Source organism: Manis pentadactyla, chromosome 4, assembly GCF_030020395.1.
Source record: "Manis pentadactyla isolate mManPen7 chromosome 4, mManPen7.hap1, whole genome shotgun sequence".
Lineage (NCBI taxonomy): Eukaryota > Metazoa > Chordata > Mammalia > Pholidota > Manidae > Manis > Manis pentadactyla.
The window spans coordinates 106,674,957-106,691,012 of NC_080022.1; the positions used below are offsets into that span (position 1 = coordinate 106,674,957).

The 16,056-nt window shown below is 39.0% G+C and overlaps 1 long non-coding RNA gene across 1 annotated transcript in view; it reads left to right on the top strand.

Annotated features, from left to right (window-relative positions):
• LOC130683407 (uncharacterized) overlaps positions 1 to 14,447 on the top strand; it is a 48,094-nt gene extending 33,647 nt beyond the window's left edge. The window contains exon 2 of the long non-coding RNA XR_008997104.1: positions 14,407 to 14,447. This is a non-coding gene — a long non-coding RNA (uncharacterized LOC130683407). The remainder of the gene's footprint in view (positions 1 to 14,406) is intronic.
• The last annotated feature ends 1,609 nt before the right edge of the window (positions 14,448 to 16,056 follow it).

A 16,056-nucleotide genomic window follows, 5' to 3' on the forward strand; every position in this document is an offset into this window, starting at 1 on the left:
ATAACATAGCAGATATGTGTTCATCAACTGTTTATGTTATCAGTAAGGCTTCCAGTCACCAGTAGGCTATTACTAGTTACATCTTTGGGGAGTCACAAGTTATATGCAAATCCTCAACTGTGCAGGAGGATCAGCTGTATTTATCAAGGATTTGTTGTTCTTTTATATTATTGCTGCCATTTTCTAATCTTTGACTGATGTGTATTATTATCTCCAGAAGAGAAGCTGAGAGCTTAAGTGGCTTTCCCAAAGGCAAATATAATAAAGTTAAAGCTGGTTCTTGATCCCGAGTCTGTATAATTTCAAGTTTCATACGTGCTCCACATAGACCACAAATAACAACAGAACTATTTATCTTATGCCCCTTCTGAATCAGGAGCTTAAAATACATGTTTCTAATGTAGTCTTCATGACAGTACAAGGATTGGGGCTTCCTATTTACATTTTACAGATAAAGAAACTGAGAGCCAGAGGGGTTAACTAATTTTTTAAATTTTGATATCATTAATGTACAATTACTTGAACAACATTATTGTTACTAGACTCCCCCCATTATCAAGTCCCCCCCACATACCCCATTACAGTCACTGTCCATCAGCGCAGTAAGATGCTATAGAATCATTACTTGTCTTCTCTGTATATACTGCCTTAACAGTGTCCACCCCCTGCATTATGTGTGCTTATCCCAATGCCCCATTTTCCCCCTTATCCCTCCCTTCCCACCCACCCTCACCAGTCCCTTTCTCCTTGGTACCTGTTAGTCCATTCTTGGGTTCTGTGAGTCTGCTACTGTTTTGTTTCTTCAGTTTTTTCTTTGTTCTTATACTCCACAGATAAGTGAAATCATTTGATACTTGTCTTTCTCTGCCTGGCTTATTTCACTGAGCATAATACCCACTAGCTCCGTCCATGTTGTTGCAAATGGTAGGATTTGTTTTCTTCTTATGGCTGAATAATATTCCATTGTGTATATGTACCACATCTTCTTTATCCATTCATCTACTGATGGGCACTTAGGTTGCTTCCATTTCTTGGCTATTGTAATAGTGCTGTGATAAACATAGGAGGGCATATGTCTTTTTCAAATTGGGCTGCTGCATTATTAGGATAAATTCCTAGGAGTGAAATTCCTGGGTGAAATGGTATTTCTATTTTTTAGTTTTTGAGGAACCTCCATACAGCTTTCCACAATGGTTGAACTAGTTTACATTCCCACCAGCAGTGTAGGACGGTTCCCCTTTCTCCACATCCTCACCAACATTTGTTGTTTGTCTTTTGGATGTTGGCCATCCTAACTGCTGTTAGGTGATATCTCATTGTGGTTTTAATTTGCATTTCTCTGATGATAAGCGATGTGGAGCATCTTTTCATGTGCCTGTTGGCCATCTGAACTTCTTCTCTGGAGAAGTGTCTGTTCAGATCTTCTGCCCATTTTTTAATTGGCTTATTTGTTTTTTGTTTGTTGAGGTGCATGGGCATCTTTTGGATGTCAACCCCTTATCAGATATGTCATTTATGAATATATTCTCCCATACTGTTGGGTGTCTTTTTGTTCTCCTGATGGTATCCTTTGCTCTACAGAAGGTTTTTAGTTTGATATAGTCCCACTTGTTAATATTTGCTTTTGCTTCCCTTTCCTGGGGAGATATGTTCATAAAGAAGTTGCTCATGTTTATGTCCAAGAGATTTCTGCCTATGTTTTTTTCTAAGAGTTTTATGGTTTCATGACTTACATTCAGGTCTTTGATCCATTTTGAGTTTACTTTTGTGTATGGGGTTAGACAGTAATCCAGTTTCATTCTCTTGCATATAGCTGTCCAGTTTTGCCAACACCAGCTGTTAAAATGGCTGTCATTTCCCCGTTGTATATCCATGGCTCCTTTATCGTATATTAATTGACCATATATGCTTGAGCTTATATCTGTTCTCTCTATTCTGTTCCACTGGTGTGTGGGTCTGTTCTTGTGCCAGTCCCAGATTGTCTTGATTACTGTGACTTTGTAGTAGAGCTTATGTCTTTTTCAAATTGGGCTGCTGCATTCATAGTGTAATTCCCCCTGCTTTATTCTTCCTTCTCAGGATTGCTTTGGCTATTCAGGGTCTTTTGTCATTCCATATGAATTTTAGAACTATTTGCTCTAGTTAATTAAAGAATGCTGTAGATATTTTGATAGGGATGGCATTGAATCTGTAGATTGATTTAGGCAGGCTGGCCATTTTGACAATATTAATTCCTCCTAGCCAAGAGCATGGGATGAATTTCCATTTATTAGTGTCCTTTTTAATTCCTCTTAAGAGTGTCTTATAGTTTTCAGGTAATAGGTCTTTCACTTCCTTGGTTAGGTTTATTCCTAGGTATTTTATTCTTTCTGATGCAATTGTGAATGGAATTGTTTTCCTGATTTCTCTTTCTGCTAATTCATCGTTAGTGTATAGGCATGCAACAGATTTCTGTGTATTAATTTTGTATCTTGCAAAATATTTGCTGAATTCAGATACTAGATCTAGAAGTTTTGGAGTTAATTTTTTAGGGTTTTTTATGTACAATATCATGTCATCTGCAAATAGTGACAGTTTGATTTCTTCCTTACCTATCTGGATGCCTTTTATTTATTTGTGTTGTCTGATTGCCATGGCTAGAACCTCCAAATCTATGTTGAATAAAAGTGGGGAGAGTGGTCATCCTTGTCTTGTTCCCAATCTTAAAGGAACAGCTTTCAGCTTCTTGCTGTTAAGTATGATGTTGGCTGTGGGTTTGTCATATATGGCCTTTATTATGTTGAGGTACTTGCCCTCTACTCTGTACCCATTTTGTTGAGAGTTTTCATCATGAATGGATGTTGAATTTTGTCAAATGCTTTTTCAGCATCTATGGAGATGATCATGTGGTTTTTGTCCTTCTTTTTGTTGATGTAATGGATGATGTTGATGGATTTTCGTATGTTGTACCATCTTTGCATCACTGGGATGAATCCCACTTGATCATGATGGATGATCTTTTTGATATATTTTTGAATTTGGTTTGCTAATATTTTGATGAGTATTTTTGAATCTATGTTCATCAGGGATATTGGTCTGTAATTTTCTTTTTTTGTTATGTCTTTGCCTGGTTTTGGTATCAGAGTAATGTTGGCCTCGCAGAATGAGTTTGGGAGTATTCCCTCCTCTTCTACTTTTCGGAAACTTTAAGGATGGATATTATGTCTTCATTAAATGTTTGATAAAATTCAGCGTGAAACCATCTGGTTCAGGGGGTTTTTCCTTAGGTAGTTTTTTGATTACCAATTCAATTTCTTTGTCGTAATTGGTCTATTTATATTTTCTGTTTCTTTCTGGGTCATCCTTGGAAGGTTGTATTTTTCTAGAAAGTTGTCCATTTCTTCTAGGTTATCCTGTTACCATAAAATTTTCATAGTATTCTCTCATAACTCCTTGTATTTCTGTGGTGTCTGTAGTGATTTTTCCTTTCACATTTCTGATTCTGTTTATGTGTGTAGACTCTCTTTTTTTCTTGATAAGTCTGGCTAGGGCTTTATCTATTTTGTTTATTTTCTCAAAGAATCAGCTTTTGCTCTCATTAATTCTTACTAGTGTTTTATTCTCAATTTTATTTATTTTTGCTTTAATCTTTATTATGTTCCTCTTTCTACTGACTCTGGGCCTCATTTGTTCTTCCTTTTCCAGTTTCATTAATTGTGAGTTTAGACTGTTCATTTGGGATTGTTCTTCTTTCTTGAGGTTCCCCTGTATTGCAATATATTTCCCTCTTAGCACAGCCTTCACTGCATCCCACAGATTTTGTGTTGTTGAGTCGTTGTTGTCATTTTTCTCCATATATTGCTTGATCTCTGTTTTTATTTGGTCATTGATCCATTGATTATTTAGGAGCATGTTATTAAGCCTCCATGTGTTTTGTGGGCTTTTTCATTTACTTTGTGTAATATCTCTAGTTTCATACCTTTGTGCTCTGAGGAGCTGGTTGGTACAACTTCAATCTTTTTGAATTTACTGAGGTTTGTTTTGTGGCCTAGTATATTATCTATTCTGGAAAATGTTCCATGTGCACTTGAGAAAAATGTTACCCTGTTGCTTTTGGATGGAGTGTTCTGTAGATGTCCTTCAGGTCCATCTGTTCTAATACGTTGTTCAGTGCCTCTGTCTCTTTACTTATTTTCTGTCTGGTTGATCTGTCATTTTGAGTGACTGGTGTGTTGAAGTTTCCTAAAATTAATGCATTGCATTTTATCTCCCCCTTTAATTCTGTTAGTATTTGTTTCACATATGTAGGGGATCCTGTGTTGCATGCATAATTATTTATAACAGTTATTCCCTCTTGTTGGACTGACCCCTTTATTATTATGTAATGTGCTTCTTTGTCTCTTGTTACTTTCTTTGTTTTGAAGTCTATTTTCTCTGATACAAGTACTGCAACTCCTGCTTTTTATCCCTATTGTTTTCATGAAATATCTTTTTCCATCCCTTCATTTTTGAATTCCTGAATATTTTTCTGTACCTCCACAGCATGTTTATGATTTTTATTGTGAACTCTCTTTCAGGCAGATTGGTGAGTTCAGTTTCATTTGACCACTTTTCTGAGGTTTGTGAGATTTTAGTCTGAACCATGTTCTTTTGATGTTTCATATTTCTGTGTGGTACCCACTAGTGCCCAGAAGCTCCAGCCTCTGGAGCTGCTCAGCCCCTACAGTGAGGTTATGGGTCATAGTGGAGCACAGCTGGTGCCTTGGTTGAGGAAAAATCTGTTTCCTGATTCCCATCTGTGGTGCCTGTCTCCAGTCTCAGAGCCAGTGGGCCAAGCACACAGGTGTAAGCCTCTGTGCTTTGTGTCTCTAGCTGTCATAGGCAGGTCTCCCTCTGACTGGCCTGATGCCAGCACAGTGACTTTAGGTTTGTGAACCAGTGTTGGCAGGCTAGGAGGAAGGCACAGAAGGTTGCATGTCACAGTGGGGGGCCTTGGAGCTGAGTAGACATCCAGGGGTTTGGGCACCTGAAGCTCCTCAATGTTCCCAACTAGCTGGGCAGAGCACCCCTAGACAACCTTCTCCATCTCTCCCCTCCCCTGCACAGCAAGCCTCGTGCAAACCCCACCCCTTCAGCAGCCCTCTCGCTGCTAGGAAGCCTCTCAGACCACCTGCTTTTCCCTTGTCCCAGAGTGGCTGGGTGTGGATTCCCACCACCACAAATGGCCGGAATCTGTCTCTCAAGCACTGCACCTGTCTGAGCTCCCAAATGACCAGAGCACCACACAGTGCAGGTTTCTGCTCCCAAAGCAGACCTCCAGGGCTGGGTGTTCAGCAGTACAGCCTTCTACCCCCTCCCCCACTCCTATTCTCTTCCTCCCGCTGGTGAGCTGGGGTGGTGGAAGGGCTTGGGTTCTGCCTGATTAAGGCTTTTGTACCTTACCCTGTTTCATGTGGTCTGCTCTGTTCGTGAGGTCTGCATGCAGTCTGGTTCAGCCTTCTTTCTTGTTGTTTTAGGGTTAGTTGTATCAATTAACTACATTTCCATACTATCTGTGATTTTGGGAGTTCTTCATCTCACCTCTCACCCTGCCATCTTGAATCCTGGATCCTCATTTTTAAGTCTATATAGCTAACTGGGATTTAGAGCAAGTCTGCCAGATTCACAAAAATGTATTCTTGATTACTCTGCTAAATGACCTACAACTATTTTAACCATTATTTGGAGCCATATTTCTTCATTTCACCCTCAGATGAGATGTGGGTCATGGGTGCATGTAGAGCGCCAAATGAGTGATGGGAATTTAAACCACTGTAAGATAGGGAGAGATTTGTTTCCTGATGTAGAGCCAGAGAGTGCATCACAGAGGAGGTGGCACTTTAGCTGGGTCCTGTTAGATGAACTTTAACAGGCTGATGACATTTCTTACAGAGGGAACTCTCTAAACAAGAGCATCAAGGCTTGAGAGTGTATTTTGTGAACAGCAAGCAGAACAGAGAGGCATTATGGGATGGGCAGCTGCAATGGAAAGGCCAGCTTGATTGTGGGAATTTTTCAGGTACCACACTAAGGAATTTGGGCTTAATTCTTTGGCACTAGGAAGGCTCCTCAGGCTTTTGAGAAGGGGAATTACATGAACTGGCTTGTATTTAGAAAAACAAGGCTTGTAGCAGTATGTAGGGCAGACTGGGGTGGAAGGAGTCTGGAGCCAGGGAGATGAGTTATATGTTATTGCAATAGTTTATCCAAGAGATTATGAAAGCCAGAATTAGGGTGGAGTTGGAGAGCAAGGGATGAGTCTGAGAAATAGTAAGAAATATCATTAACAGAATCATCCCCACTAATGACAAAAATAACTCTGGGTATAAAAGGCACTAGGGGCATGTCAGTAACAACATTTTAATGCACTACATCTTTACTGAGCACCTACTAGAAGACACTGACAGGAATATGAAGCTAAGTATGAAGTAGTCATTAAACAAGTATGTTTTTCATTACCTACGATTTGCCATTCCCAGCCTTTTATGTACCTTATCTAACTTTGTTCTCACAACAACTCTGTGCCATCGTCATTATTATTTTCTCCACTTCACCAATGAGGGTCCGAGATGAGAGAGGCAAAATAATTTGCTGAGAGCCATACAGTTAGAGGGTGAGAAAGCCCACACTGTACTCCTTGTACCTAGCAGAATACATGAGTAACTGTATTAGTACAAGCAAAGACATTCCTCTCTGGTCTGGACTGTCTCAGTAGATCCTCAGCTGGTCTTCGTGCTTCTGCTCCTCCCTTATCAATCTTGTCTCTACTTAGCAGCCAGAGTAACATTTTTAAAAACAGACATAACTCGCTTCCTTGCTTAAAACCTTTCTGTGGTTTTCCATTGCACTTAGAACATAACCCCATCCTTTCCTGAGGCCACCCAGCCCTGTGTAACTGGTTCTGGGGCATCACAGTCCATCATTGGCCAACACTGGCCAATACTGGCCAACACTGCCTATCACAGTCCAACAACACCCACTTTCTTGCACTTCCCCACCTCAGGGCCTTTGCAAATGTTCCCTCTACCAGGAATCATTCCCCCATTCTTTTTCAGCTAAAATTCTTACATATACATATTTGTTTTTATTTTTTTGTGTATACTTATTTGTTATATGAAGCACCATGCTAAACCATACCAGATCCTGAGGCAAAAAGAAATATTAGCAATAATGACCACGACATTATTTAATTTTTTGATTTTTCCTTCATGAAATTTTTGCATTAATTTTTATTTTTTAAATATTGCACTAAAATATCATTGATCTTGATGACTGAGTTTTTGGCATTCCCTTAATGTCACACCAGAGGCAAGTGCCTCACTACCCTCCCCTCATACCAGCTTTAGTTATCTGTCTCTCCCAATAAACTGCAAGCTTCAAGGGGGCAGGAATCATATCAGTTTTGTTCACTACTGCATCCACGGTGTGCAGCAGTGAAAAAAGCCACAAATAAAATTTGTTGAATGACTGAATCAATGTTCAACTGTATCATCTTATTTCATCACCATAGTAGTTCTGTGTTTGGGTATTCTCTATTTACAGATGAAGACACTGATGCTTAAAGGTGTTCACTGGACAGGCCAAAGTAGGTTCACAATTAATTAGTTCATGGAAAAGCTGGGATAGGAACCCAAGCTTCTGACTTTACATCCAGGGCTTTCCCAGCTCCTTGGCTTTGAATAGCCTATGGGCTTTGGTAATCTCCTTGTATTCATCTGCAAAGTAGGAATAATTAGCGCCTTATTTAATGAGTGTTAAATAAGATGGCATGTGTCACTTGTTATGAGCATTAAATAAGACAGCATATTTTTTCCTATCAGTTACCTAAAGGGGTGTTTGCCATATAAGAGATACGGAATATTTTTAATTTTATTGCTAACAAAAATAAACAACTTAGGTGAAAGAACCCTGGAGTTTGAGAGTGAAATCACTTCTCCTTCACTCTACCTCTGTGGAAAATGCTAGTTTTCCAGTTGGAAGAAGAGAGTTAGGCTCACTATTCCACTTCTATACTTGGCTTCCTGAGGGGAGGCAGGCCATTCAATCCTGATTTGAAGTTGAGCGGCTTAGCTTCTGAAAGTGACAAAAACAGAATGAGAAGCAAGATCTAGTTTTCACCTAACCCTTCCTGAAATGGGAACTAATTTCCAGGAGCCCCCAGCTGAGCCTACTTTCCTGGCCCTTCCCTTCTCCTCATGCTTGAGAGAACAGGGAGGGGGCTCCGTCTTACAGAGAGGATCTCTCCAGTGAAAGCCACATTATCTGTAAAACGTCTCCACATGTAGAGGAGGGAAGAATGATGTTTTATCTCCCAACAGTAAAGTCAGAATGAATATTTCACAGGAGAGAATATGGTTTCAATCAGTTGAGGTTGCATGTGGGAGCCTCCTGGCTTCTCTCCTTCACCTTTTCTTGCACCAGAATCTTTCTCCAAAAAGGCCAAACTAGGCCAGTGATAGAATTATATCCAGTGCAATGCTTGCCCATGGGGTCAACTTCATAACCTCTAGATTGAAGTGGGTCTCATAGCAGACACCCAATAAACACATGTTGAGTGACTGATAAAACTTGAGTGTATAATGGACAACTTTACACACATGCTTACAAATTTACAGGCCTCTAGTATGAGGCATCTGTCTTCACACACTTTCTCCTTTGAATTCCCTTTCATGTTTTTCCTTTCACTTCTTGGTTCATTTGCTGTGACTCCTGCTGTCTTTTCTTTACATATTCTTGCACGTGCATGCACACACACACACACACACACACACACACACACACACACACACACCCTCAAGAGCAAAGCGATGTGGAGGTATAATAGATCAATTTTACTTATACTAAAAGCAAACTTCAGACTGACAGTATAATGTACTCCAGCAAAATTTCCTATTCTGCTGCTAGTTCAATTGTTAGAAAAGTATAAGCAAGGGTTGGCTGAGTTTACTCCATTCTCTGAACAATTTGATATTCTGTATCATTTTAGGATGAGTTTAGGAGTATCATGTTAGTTGAGGCATACTGGCTAATTGAACCTAAGTGAAGAAGACAGGGGAGCGTATCTGTGGCCAGAAAGTAAATAGAGGGGAAAATGGAGTGAAAAGGTGTATTGGCAAAGAGTGTAAAATGGATAAAGGGCAGAATGCAGTAGAGGCAACATAGAGAGTGTGAAGGAAATGCAGCATACTTATCTAGCCACCATTGCTAAAAGCAGTGTAATCTGGTAGACAAGAGACCCACTGTGTGTTTTATGTCCCAGAGAATACAAGATCCCAGTAACTATGGAGATGCAGTGGAGGGTTCTTAAAATAATGTGAAAGGGTATACTCTCAGGTGGGTAAACACAGGAATGGGAATCCATATATACTGTTAAGGATTCCAGATTCATAGCATCTTGGAGATCTGCCAGTGGGTAAGTAACTGCTCCAAGCCACAGGAACTGGCACCTGATGTGGGGCTGACTAGTAAGAGGAAGGCATGTATCAAATTGGGCAGGAAGTGTAGTGTTTTCTTTTGTAAAAATGGTTCTTTTGCAATGTAAACTTTCCAGTTTGTCCCATCAGCAAAAGATGGAATCTGTTCTTCTTCATTGATTGATTCTCTACCCCTTTGACCATTTGACTCATTTTGGAGAACATGTTGTAAGTAGATGCTTGAAAATAACTTGCTCTTTGGGGTTTGTCTTATCTGTTACCATTCTTGGAACCCTGGCCATTGCCACCATGTGAAGCTCCTAGGCTAGTCTATTGCATGATGAGAGATGCATGTCCTTGTCACCCTCATCACCCATGCCAATGGATATCTGCCAATCAACAGTAGCAGAACCATCTGACTAACAAGCAGCTGCCTGCAGTAAATGAGCAAGCCTGGCCAAAGTTAGTGGAAGAACCACTCAGCCAAGCCAAGTCCAAACTGCCAATACATGGAATTACATGCTAAATTAATGGTTATCTTTTTAAGCCACTAAGTTTGGGAATGGTTTGTTTTGTTATGCATCAAAAAATTACTGACATACAGTAGCAACAGATGGGTCACTAGTCCAGGAATTTAGGAACAAGAGTTCAGTAAATAGAAGAACTCAGTTTTGAGAACAAACCAGGAGGCCAATAGTAAGGACTTGAGAAAACAGGAGGACAGAGTCTTAGAAACAGAAACAAATCAGTCATACTTGGGGACTTCACAACAGGGCTGGGCAGTCTTAAAAGTGAACTTGTTTAATATCATAACGTGGACTAAAATTCACTAAGTGCCTCCAGGGTCAGGTCAGGATTGCTGGTAGGAACCTTGATTTTCTTTTCCTGCCTTCTCTTTTGTGTTTATTATCCAAAAGAGCTATTCCAAATCTTTTCCAAATTGTTTAGATTACAAGCCACACTTCGCTTTTCTTACTCTCTCACCTGATGATCTTATCCCACATGTCACAAAGAAAATAGAAGCAAACAAACAAGAAATTAGTCAACATTCTAACACAAAAGGTACAGACTTAACCAACTGCATCCAGGTTTGCCTACATTTCTGCAACATTGTAGATGCAGCATCATCCTCTTCATGCCTGAAGTTAATCATTCTGCCCACGCTCTAGATCCACCTAGACAACTTCTATCATTTATCTCTTTTCTTCACTATCTTCATTCTCTTTCCTTTTACTCAGTTTTTATCCATCATAATGGAAATATTCCAACAATTTCCATTTTAAAATGTTGCCCTTCTCCCACTTTGTTCTTGTGAACACCCTATTTGTTTCTTCCCCTTTCTCTCAAACTTTAGAAAAAATCAGTATACGCTTATTGCTCATTTGTCTTCTCCCCACTTAGCTTCCAACTTTGATTTTTTTTTGCTTCTGCCCTCAACCTTCATGAAATTGCTCTCATCCAAAGCTGGCATATGCAATGACATCTTTCATGGCATGTGCAATGATACAACCTTGTTCTTTCCTCTTGATTACATGTGCAAGGTTATGATAGACTGTCAGACATCCAGGTTTCCCTTAGGATATTGTCCTTGAAGTTAACTTCTCCAAGCTAGAGGCTGTCTGCTCAGTCAATTATTAGGAATTGTCAACTGTGGTTTAAAAATTGAAAAGGACAGATTACATGGCTAGAACTGGATTCTGGTTAATCATGAGGGAGTTACATGATACTGAGGTTCTTTATGTCTGACAAGTTAGAGACAAAGGGTCACCTTTTTAGGAAGGCCAGATCAGTACTACCATTAGTTCAATAATACTCCATGGGTCTAAAGTCCAGGAGATCAGTATAGACACAAACACTCACACAACTACAGTTTAATTGCCACCCCACTGGTGCCACCCTGTCCTCCTGTTTACTCAAATTCTTATCACTGACTGCTGGTCTATTCTGGAGAAAACTAACTTCCAATCAAATCTAGCAGGAAAAAAGAATGAAAATAGAGGGTTTTTTGTTTGTTTCCAGCTTCTGCAATTCAAGAAAATATATACATGGGGAATGGGACTGGCTGCAGAATATTAATAAAGTATATCCAGAAGCAAATGTCCCTAAATATTAAAATAAGTACTTAAAAAAAGAAAATAAGCAAGGTCCTTTAACCATTAAAATGAAAAATTCCAGAAATTAATAGGCAAAGCTAAAAGTAAACATATATGTTAAATGAGTAAATGTAATGAATCACTCCAACCTAATAAAAGAAAAAGTCTTTCCAATTGGATAACAAAGCAAAACTCATACTGATATAAAATACAAAGCACACACCTAAAATAAAGCTACTGAAAGATTAATAATCAAAGACTGCAAATATATACAACATAGATGCAAACAAAAAGAAGGTGATGGTCTTAATATAAGATTAAATTCAAGTTAAAGAGCGAAGAGCACCTTACAGTGTTAAATTTTCCGTCAACAATAAATATTAAAGTTATAGCAAATAATTTAATATCAACATCAAGAAGCAGTAAATATAAGAGATAAGGAGAAATTGGTAGAAACAAACTAGTGATGAGACTTTAATTAGCCTAACTATATAACTCTCTGAGCAGACAGACCAAAGGTGCATAAAACATTTCCCAAAATTAACCAAATATTAGGCCACAAAGAAAATTTTAAAACTTCTCCAAAGTGAAAACTTTTCAGATTATATCCTCTAAATGCAATATAATAAAATGAAATTAATACCAAGTCAGAACCAAAAAATACATCTTATCAACTGGAAATAAAGCTCTTATAGAATTCCTAAAGAAAAGAGAAAGCCCAAATACAAATTACAGAAAATCTAAAACATGGAAGCTCCTAAAATGCTACATATCAGAACAATGAGATGGCAAATAAAAAAGGGCTCAGAGGAAAATTTATAATCTTAAATATTTATAGTAACACATAATAAAGAGTAAAAAGTATTTAACTTGAAAATTTGGAAAAATGTAAACAATGGGAAATATAAGAAGAGATTTAATAGAGAAAAGGCAGACATTAGAGCTAGATAACAGATAATAGATAAATCAAAGAGGTAATAAAAAAATAAATCCAAAGCTGATAGTTGGGAAAACACACAATGGTTACCAGTTATCCATTTTGCTTACTGAAGAAAAATGCACAAACAGAAAAAGCACAAAAATCACAAAATAAAAAATTGTGAGAAAATGATCAGACTTAGAGGAAAATAAAAGATTATGATATTCTTTACTTAATGCTACATAAACGAATTTTAAAATTGATTAAAATGGATATTTATCTAGGAAAATATAAATTGTTAGGTCCAATTCTAGATGAAACAGAAAATCTAAACAATGTCTGTGGAAGAAATATAAATTGGCTGTGAGCTACTTCTTGAAAAAATACTCTACATTCAAATGTTTTCATAGAGAAAATTCTGCCAAATATTTATGGGGTTCGTAATTGTTCCTGAATGTATAAAATGGATGCATTTACAAATATTTACATTGATTCAAAAACATATAAAAGTTGCCTAAGAAAAGACGATTGAAGACTAAATGAATATATTAATATCAGTGCAAGAATGCTAAATTCAATATTAACAAATATAATGCAGGTTGTTAAAGGACTAATAACTAGATGAGATTTATTCGAGAAATGCAAAGAGGGTTCCATTGGACAAATTTAATATAATTAATGGATTGAATGAGAAAAATAATAACAACATAATAATGTTAACATTTCTCTAGTGTTTTCTATGTACCTGGAGGGTAGTTGCTAATTAAAATAAGCCAGTCATAGAAGAAAAAAAACTGAATGATTGCATTTACATGAGTATCTAAAATAGTCATCAAAATCATAGAAGTAGGGAATATAATAGTGGTTGCCACAGGCTAGAGGGTAGGAAATATGGGAAACTGTTATTCAGTGGGTATAACGTTTCAGCTATAATAGATTAATAAATTCTAGAGATCTGCTGTAAAACATAGTGGCTATAGTTAGAAAAATAGTATTGTATAATTCAAAATTTAAGAGGATATCCTGGAGCCAAGATGGTGGCGTGAGTAGAGCAGCAGATATCTCCTCCCCAAACCACATATATCTATGAAAATATAACAAAGACAAATCTTTCTAGAATAGAGTCCAGAGGACACAGGACAACATCCAGATCACATCCACACCTGCGAGAACCCAGTGTCTCTTGAAGTGGGTAAGATACAAGCCCCGGCCCCATGGGACCCGAACGCCCCTCCACCCAACTCCTGGCAGGAGGAGAGGAGTCTGAGCGGGGAAGGAGTGGGAGCCCAGGACTGCTGAAAACCCAGCCCCAGCCATTCGGACCAGAGCACAGACAGAGTGCATGCGTGGGGTCCTGGATACTAGGGAAACAGGCCAGCAAGACCAGTGAGTGGGTGTCTGAGGCCGGCACCAGAGAACAAAGAAAAGAGAGCAGCCAATTTTTTTTTTTTTTTTTGGCGAGTGCTTTTTGGAAGTCTTAAAGGGGCAGGGTGGGACACTTAGTCCAGAGGTAGGGAATCTGGGGATCTATGGGCACTCTTACCCCCTGGGCATCAGGGAGCACGGAGGCCTCTTATGGAGATAAATAGCCTCCCAGCCGCTCCCCCTCCAAAAGGTCTCCACCATTTTGGAGCAGCGGCCTGAGCCAGGCCACGCCCACAGCAACAGCAGAGATTAACTCCACAGCAGCCGGTCAAAAAGCAGAAGCCCTGTCTGCTTGCAGCTGCGCAGCACAAGCCACTAGAGGTCGCTGTTCTCCCAGGAGAGGAAGGCCACAAACCAACAAGAAGGAAAGCTCTTCCAGCCATCACTTGTGCCAGCTCTGCAAACTATTCCTATCACCGTGAAAAGGCAAAATTACAGGCAGACAAAGATCACAGAGTCAAGACCTGAGAAGGAGACAGACCTAACCAGTTTTCCTGAAAAAGAATTCAAAATAAAAATCATGAACATGCTGATTGAGATGCAGAGAAAAATGCAAGAGCAATGGGATGAAGTCCAGAGGGAGATCACAGATGCCAGGAAGGAGATTACAGAAGTGAAACAAACCCTGGAAGGATTTATAAGCAGAATGGATAAGATGCAAGAGGACATTGAAGGAATAGAAACCAGGGAGAACAGAAACACATAGAAGCTGACGTAGAGAGAGAGAAAAGGATAGCCAGGAACAAAACAATAGTAAGAGAACTGTGTGACCAATCCAAAAGGAACAATATCCATATTACAGGGGTACCAGAAGAAGAAGAGAGAGGAAAAGGGATGGAAAGTGTCTTTGAAGAAATAATTGCTGAAAACTTCCCCACACTGGGGGAGGAAGTAATTGAACAGACCACAGAAATACACAGAACCCCCAACAGAAAGGATCCAAGAAGGACAACACCAAGACACATAATAATTAAAATGGCAAGGATCAAGGACAAGGAAAGACTTTTAAAGGCAGCTAGAGAGAAAAAGGACACCTATAAAGGAAAACCCATCAGGCTATCATTAGACTTCTCAACAGAAACCCTACAGGCCAGAAGAGAATGGCATGATATATTTAATACAATGAAACAGAAGGGCCTTGAACCAAGGATTCTGTATCCAGCACGACTATCATTCAAATATGACAGTGGGATTAAACAATTCCCAGACAAACAACAGCTGAGGGAATTTGCTTTCCACAAACCACCTCTACAGAACATCTTACAGGGACTACTCTAGATGGGAGCACTCCTAGAAAGAGCACAGCACAAAACACCCAACATATGAAGAATCAAGGAGGAGGAACAAGAAGGGAGAGAAGAAAAGAATCTCCAGACAGTGTATATAACAGCCCAATAAGCGAGCTAAGTTAGGCAGTAAAATACTAAAGAGGCTAACCTTGAACCTTTGGTAACCACGAATTTAAAGCCTGCAATGGCAATAAGTACATATCTTTCAATAGTCACCCTAAATGTTAATGGGTTGAATGCACCAATCAAAAGACACAGAGTAACAGAATGGATAAAAAAGCAAGACCCATCTATATGCTGCTTACAAGAAACTCACCTCAAACGCAAAGACATGCACAGACTAAAAGTCAAGGGATAGAAAAACATATTTCAGGCAAACAATAGCAAGAATAAAGCAGGGGTTTCAGTACTAATATCAGACAAAATAGACTTCAAAACAAAGAAAGTAACAAGAGATAAAGAAGGACACTACATAATGATAAAGGACTCAGTCCAACAAGAGGATACAACCATTCTAAATATATATGCACCCAACACAGGAGCACCAGCATATGTGAAACAAATACTAACAGAACTAAAGGGGGAAATAGACTGCAATGCATTCATTTTAGGAGACTTCAACACACCACTCGCCCCAAAGGATAGATCCACCGGGCAGAAAATAAGTAAGGACACAGAGGCACTGAACAACACACTAGAACAGATGGACCTAATAGACATCTATAGAACTCTACATCGAAAGGAGCAGGATATACATTCTTCTCAAGTGCACATGGAACATTCTCCAGAATAGACCACATACTAGCCCACAAATAGAGCCTCAGTAAATTCCAAAATATTGAAATTCTACCAACCAATTTTTCAGACCACAAAGGTATAAAACTAGAAATAAATTCCAG